The sequence below is a fragment of the Opisthocomus hoazin genome, unplaced genomic scaffold, assembly GCF_030867145.1.
Source record: "Opisthocomus hoazin isolate bOpiHoa1 unplaced genomic scaffold, bOpiHoa1.hap1 HAP1_SCAFFOLD_159, whole genome shotgun sequence".
Classification (NCBI taxonomy): domain Eukaryota; kingdom Metazoa; phylum Chordata; class Aves; order Opisthocomiformes; family Opisthocomidae; genus Opisthocomus; species Opisthocomus hoazin.
The window spans coordinates 127447-134186 of NW_027449012.1; the positions used below are offsets into that span (position 1 = coordinate 127447).

A 6740-nucleotide genomic window follows, 5' to 3' on the forward strand; every position below is an offset into this window, starting at 1 on the left:
CCCCAGTAGAACCAGGTGGCCCTTATGGCTGCTCCCACAGTTGGGGCCCCCGTGTTTCCTCCACCCCCCATCTCCATCCGCTCCTGGCACCGTCCTGAGCTCTCCGGTGGCAAAAAGTCAACCTGCCTTGAAGGCCGAGCATGCACAGCCTTGGGGAGATGCATGGGGAGATGTTCCTGGGGAGCCACCTGCACCCCAAGCAGAAGCTGGGGAGCCTGGTGGGGTTGGCGCTGGGTCTGGAGAAGTTGACGGTGGAGCTGGAGGGGACGTGGCAGCCACTGCCAGCCAAGCTCCTTCAGGTTGGGTGGCCTTGGGGTGCTCCTGTGCCCGGGTAGGGATGTGACGGGCCTGAATTCCCACGGATCCCAGCACCATGGCCATGTTGGAGTTGTGGGATGGTGGGGACAGGCTCTGGGATTTGGGGTTTGCCCCACCCCCAGTGGCTCCTGCACATCTGTGGGGTGGCTCTGCCCCACAGCACTCACCGTACAGGACCACGCATGGGGTCTGCTGTGCTTCCCTCCTCCAGGAGCTCCACGAGTCCCATCCTGGGCGTCCTCAGCACGCGTGGCCTCCAGGAGAGGTCCAAAAGGAGACCTTCGGGGCACCATGGCCGTGGGGGTGGTCAAGAGGGCTTGGCGAAGGTGGGGTCTTCTGCGTGGAGTCAACATCGCCCATCACAGTGCAAAGCATCTTGCTGAGTCCATCTCCTCCGCTGGACCCAGAATGCCCACGCTGGTGTGGTCCCGGTGAAGCCCAAAAGTGGGCGGAGCTCTCCTCCAGATGTGGTCTCTCCCCTCCCTGTGTGCCCCAGATGTGGATCCACGCCGTGCTCCCCGCAGGGGCCCAAAAGGGACCTGGCAGCGGTGGGATTCGAACCCACGCCCCCGGAGAGACTGGAGCCTTAATCCAGCGCCTTAGACCGCTCGGCCACGCTACCCCGGTGGGAAAATTTGGGCTCCATTTGTGAAAAAAAGAAGAAAAAAATGGGGCGATTCTGCAAAATTCTTCGTGGGGCTTTCTCGAGGGGGTCGGGGGTCCCAGCCCTGTCCCCCACCCCGAGGGTCCCGCTGGCTCTGGTGATTTCCGGACTGCGACCACCTCGCCTGCCAAGCCATGACCATAAACACCCCGTTCCCCAACTCCTCTGCAGGAAAATGGGGGGAAAAAAAGGTGGTTACGGACAGCCAGCGAGCCCCGGCTTTGGTCTGGAACATCTCCAGAGAAGGAGACTCCACAGCCTCCCTGGGCAGCCTGGGCCAGGGCTCCGGCACCCTCAGAGGGAAGAAGTTCTTCCTCGGGTTCAGCTGGAGCTTCCTCTGCTCCAGTTTGTGCCCGTTGCCCCTTGTCCTGTCGCTGGGCACCACTGGAAAGAGTCTGGCCCCATCCTCCTGACCCCCACCCTGCAGATATTTAGAAGGTCCCCTCTCTTCTCCAGGCTGAACAAGCCCAGCTCCCTCAGCCTCTCCTCGTAGCAGAGATGCTCCAGTCCCCTCATCATCCTCGCAGCCCTCCACTGGACTCTCTCCAGTAGCTCCTCATCTTTCTTGAACTGGGGAGCCCAGCACTGGACACAGCACTGCAGATGGGGCCTCCCCAGGGCAGAGGGGTAGGAGAACCTTGACCTGCTGGCCACGCTCTTCTCAATGCACCCTAGAAGACCATCGGCCTTCTTGACAACACAACGAGATGAAGTCGGTGGTTCCCGTAGATGCCAGCAGCAGATCCTGGCCGCTGCAGGAGACGCACGTACGAAGGGTAACGGTAACCTCTCCCCGAAGCTGGTGTGGTGGATCTAAGGGGGTTCTCACCTTCAGCAGCCCCAAAGATGGCTGCCGGCGCCTCTCGTTGATCTCATCCATGAGCTTGGTCGTCTGGGTGACATCACTGCATGGTGGCCATGTTCTCCTTATCCCACTTCAGCCTCCGCCGGAGCATCTCCTCCATCTCTCCATCCAAGAAGCTGTGCAGCTTCTCAAACTCCTTCTCGACCTTGTCGCTCTCTCCGGAAGTTTCATTCTTTGTAGGTTTGGGGTGAAAAAATGGGGATAAAAATGGGAAACGGAGGTGGAAACCCATTGGGAGCTTGGGGAGATGATTTGTCAAAGAGACTCAGCATGGACCGGGGACAACTGCTCCTGGTCCTCGGGTCCCTACAGAGCGGCGCTGGCTCAGCAGCCGCCACGCAGAGCCCTGGAGAAAAAGGAGGAGCAGGTCAGGGCGGTGGGACGAGTTTTTGGGATGATGGGGGAGCCAGAGCTGTCCCCATTACCCATCAGGGTCATCTCCCACTGGTGTTTGTTGACCCTTCATCAAGTCCCTCCAGGGACCAATTTATGGCTCGTTTGCCTTTGGACTGGGATTCAAGCTCCTGTGATCATGGCAACCACACGCTGGGTGGAGCAAGGGCACCTCCTCACCGTGCTTAACGAGGTGTTACCACCTCATTAACAGTGATCAGAGGAGCTGCAAAGTCATCCAATCACAGAAAAGGTTGGCAAAGACCTTGAAGATCATCAAGTCCAATCATCAACCCAACCCCACCGTGCCCCCAGGTGCCACGTCTACAAGGTTTTGGAACCTCTCCAGGGATGGGGACTCCACCACCTCCCCGGGCAGCCTGGTCCAAGGCCTGACAGCTCTTCCAGGAAAGAAATTCTTCCCAATATCCAACCTAAACCTCCCTTGATGCAACTTGAGGCCACCTCCTCAAGTCCTATCACTTGTTTCTTGGGAGAAAAGACCAACACCCACCTCACTAAATCCTCCTTCCAGGTATTTGTCTCGAGCGTGGCGTGGTGCCCACATCTGGAGTGTTACGTGGTGCCCACATCTGGAGCGCAGCATGGTGCCCACGTCTGGAACATGGAGTGGTGCCCACGTCTGGAGCCCGTGGAGGGCTGAGACCACATCTGGAGAGCTCTGCCCAGTTCTGGGCCCCCCAGTTCCAGATGAGCGTGGATGTGCTGGGTCCAACGTAGAAGCTGGACCCAGCCAGACTCTTCCCAGCGACACCCAGGGGAAGGACCTGGCCCAGACCCACCTCTTCCCCTTGCCCTACGGTCCTCCCCGCTCCCACCACTTTCTTCTGGCTCCAGGGGATTTTACAGGAACCCAACCTGAGCTCGGCCAGCACAGGGGTGAAGCGCTCCAGGACACCACGATGGGCGACTTTCACCCCACGCAGCAGATCCCACCTTCCCAAACCCCCTTGACCATCCCCATGGCCATGGTGCCCCAAAGGTCTCCTTCTGGACCTCTCCAGGAGCCCACCCGTGCTGAGGACGCCCAGGATGGGACTCATGGATCTCCTGATGTCCTGGAGGAGGGAAGCACAGCAGACCCAGTGTGTGGTCCCACACGGGGAACACTGTGGGGCAGAGCCACCAGGGCTGGGGCAAATCCCAGAGCCTGTCCCCACCACCCCACAACTCCAGCGTGGCCGTGGTGCTGGGATCAATGGGAATTTGGACCCATCGCAGCCCTCCCCGGGCACAGGAGCACCCCAAGGCCACCCCACCTGAAGGCACGTCCCCTCCAGCTGCACGACCGGGGGGCTCCAGCTCTCCAGCCCCAGCTCCACCAGGTTCTCCAGCTTCTGGCTGGGGTGCAAGGTGGCTCCCCAGGACCACGTCCCCAGGTGCATCCTCATGTACCCCGCACAACCTCCGACGTGGCTCGGCTTTCCGCCGGCTGAGACCATCATACCCTCTCGGGACAGCGCTGAGACCTGGCTGGAGGTGTGGGGTGGAGAAGCTGTGGGAGTCCCCCATCTCCACCCCAGTTCTCCCAACCGTGAGCGACCAAATCATGACCCCGCACCCCCGGAATTTTAAAGTGGGCGCCCACAAAGAAGCAGAGCCAGGTTCACCGTGGTGTATTTTGAAGGCGGCGGCATAAAATAAAAAATTCAGATGTGAAAGAGTTGAGGGGGACATCGGGGAAGGAAACGTGCGTTTGGAGAACGCTGCGCCCGAGCGAAGCCGAGGATCCGAAGAGAACAAACCTTGGGGGTGCGGAGAGCCCGGGGCGGCAGGATGGGCCTTAGCTTCAAATATTTACACATTTTTGAGGATGGAAAGCTAAAAGAGACGTTTTAGCCTCTCAAGAAGGACGTAGATGTTCTCCTCCAGCAGGTTCCTAACGCACAAGGCAAGGTGAGCCGTCCCCCAACACCCAACCCTCCACGCTGAGCCCCGCAGCCACCCCAGGGCTGGGGACTGAGCAGCCACTGCCGTCCCCCAGCACCATTCCACGACCCACCGCGGCATGGCTGGCCTGAGAAGGCCCCGAGAAGGTCCCGAGAAGGTCCTCTGCCGTGGAGCGTGTTTGGGGGAAGGGCAAAAGTTACGCTGAAATGCATTGCTGGGGTGGATGAGGGGTGGAAGGGGATATTCATCCGTCCATCTGTCCATCCATCTGTCCGTCTGTCCATCCATCTGTCCATCCATCCGCCCGTCCATCTGTCCGTCCATCCATCTGTCCATCCATTCATTCTTCCATCCATCCGTCCATCCACCCATCCACCTGTCCATCCATCCGTCCACCCATCGCTGAGGTGAGCCCCAAAAGGCACCTTGAAGGGGGTCGGGCAAAACCAGTCACGGCTTGGGACCCCCCCGCAGCTCCTTGCGGAGATGCGTCCGCAGGTGCTTCATGAGGGAGGAGCTGGACATGAAGCACTTGGGGCACTTGGTGCACTGGTAGGGCTTCTCCCCGGTGTGGATCCGGCGGTGGATGATGAGGGTGGAGCTGGCCCGGAAGCTCTTCTCGCAGTACGAGCAGCTGTAGGGCTTCTCACCCGTGTGGATCCGCTGGTGTCTACGGAGCGTGGTGTTCTCCCGGAAAGCTTTCCCGCAGTCGGAGCAGACGTAGGGCCTGGGTCCTATGTGGGTCTTCTGGTGGAGGAGGAGGGCGGAGTGGCCGGTGAAGCCCAGCCCACAGTCGGAGCACTGGTGGGGCTTCTCCACCAAGTGCTTCTTCCGGTGTCGCCTAAACGAGGAACTTCTGAAGAAGGTTTCCCCGCAGTCGGAGCAGGGGTACGGGGGCTGACCACGGTGGGTCCTGAGGTGGGCGACAAAGTCCGAGTTCTTCAGGAAGACCTCCCCGCACTCGGGACACTTGTAGGTCCCCTCCTCCATATGAGTCTTGCGGTGCTTGCTGAGGGACTTGTTGGCGATGAAGCTCTTCTCGCAGTCGGGGCACTGGTAGGGCCTCTCCCCGGTGTGGATGCGCTGGTGGATGATGAGGGCGGCCTTGGAGGTGAGGGTCTTCCCGCAGTCCGGGCAGACGAAGACCGCGCCTTCCGCGTGGCTCTTGCGGTGCTTGTTGAGGGACTTGTTGGCCATGAAGCTCTTCCCGCAGTCGGGGCACTGGTAGGGCCTCTCCCCGGTGTGGATGCGCCGGTGGGTGACCAGAGCCGAGTTGGAGGTCAGGGTCTTCCCGCAGTCGGAGCACCGGTGGGCGCCGTTCTCCAGGTGGACCTTGCGATGTTTCCGGAGGGAACTGGTGGAAGCGAAGCGCTTCTCGCAGCTGGGGCACTTGTAGGGTCTCCGCTGGCAGCGGGTCTTCTGGTGGTCCTTGAGCGTGGCGCTGCAGGCGAAGGTCCTCCCGCAGTTGCAGCAGGAGAAGGGTTTCTCCCCGAGGTGGACCCTCCGGTGCCGGGTGAGGGACGACCCGCGGCTGAAGTTCTTCCCGCACGTGCCGCAGGCGTGCTTGTGCAGCCCTGAGGGGCTCTTGGCGTTGGGTTTCCTCCCATCGTGGCCGGAAGATGCCGATCTCCTTCCCGAGTGGTTCTTGGGGTGCTCGAAGCCCAGGGAGATGCCACCTTTGGGCTTCCTCGCCGGCCCACCGCGCAGGTCTCCGTCCTCCTCCTGGGAACTGTCCTCCTCCGTCTCGCTCGTCCACCCATCGTCTGCCGGGAAGAACAAGAAGAAATGGAATCCCACCTCCACCTCTGTCCCGAGCGGTGGAGAGAAGCTCCACAGAACGTGGTTGACCTCATCCCTCAATCACATCTGGCTATGCTGGTCCAGGAGAAGCACCAGGAGAAGCGTTTGGTGCCTCGAGCTGCCGATGCCCAAACGGGTCCTCACACCCCCGCAACCCCCTCCCTCCCAGTTACACCAGTTCCCAGTACGACCGTGGGTGCTGGAGGCAAGGAGCGATGCCCAACGTCTCCGTTTTGGGGTGGGGAACCAGTCCCTTACCTGAGCGAGAGGACTGGGAGCCAGAAGAGCTCCCTGTGTCTCGACAGCTTCTCCACCGCTTTCTTCTCCTCGTCAACAGCCTCAGGAGGGGCCTCGCCAGTTCCTCCTCCTCCTCCTCCTCCGAGCTCTGGATGTCGGGGATCCAGACGTCCTCCCCTTGCTCCAGCCGAGTGAGCAGGTCGGGGTCGTAGGCGGGGAAGCCTGCTTGGGTAGACAGCGGTGGGTTACTGGGTGGGTCACCACCGTCCATGATGCCTCGTCACAGGAGACAGAGGCGAGACCTCAGAACTCCTCCTGGCTCTCCAAAGAGAGGAAGAAAATCCACGAGGGAAGTCCTGGCGGGGTGTGCTGAGGGTATCTACCAGAGCTTCCCAGGTGATGGAGAAGGCTTCCCAGGGAAGAAGGAGCTTGGACCAGGGAGGAACCAGCCCCGAGACCACTCTCCAAGCAGACGGAGAAGCCCAGTGAGCTCAAGAGCCGTTGGGAAAGGTGGAGGTTGTCCACCTGGAAAGGCTCAGGGAAGAGGAAGGC

The 6740-nt window shown here is 60.8% G+C and overlaps 1 non-coding gene across 1 annotated transcript; it reads right to left on the minus strand.

Moving 5' to 3' along the window:
* Window positions 1–858: 858 nt before the first annotated feature.
* On the minus strand, window positions 859–940 carry TRNAL-AAG (transfer RNA leucine (anticodon AAG)). The gene has a single exon. It is a non-coding gene; the product is annotated as a tRNA-Leu (tRNA).
* Between the last annotated feature and the right edge of the window lie 5800 nt (window positions 941–6740).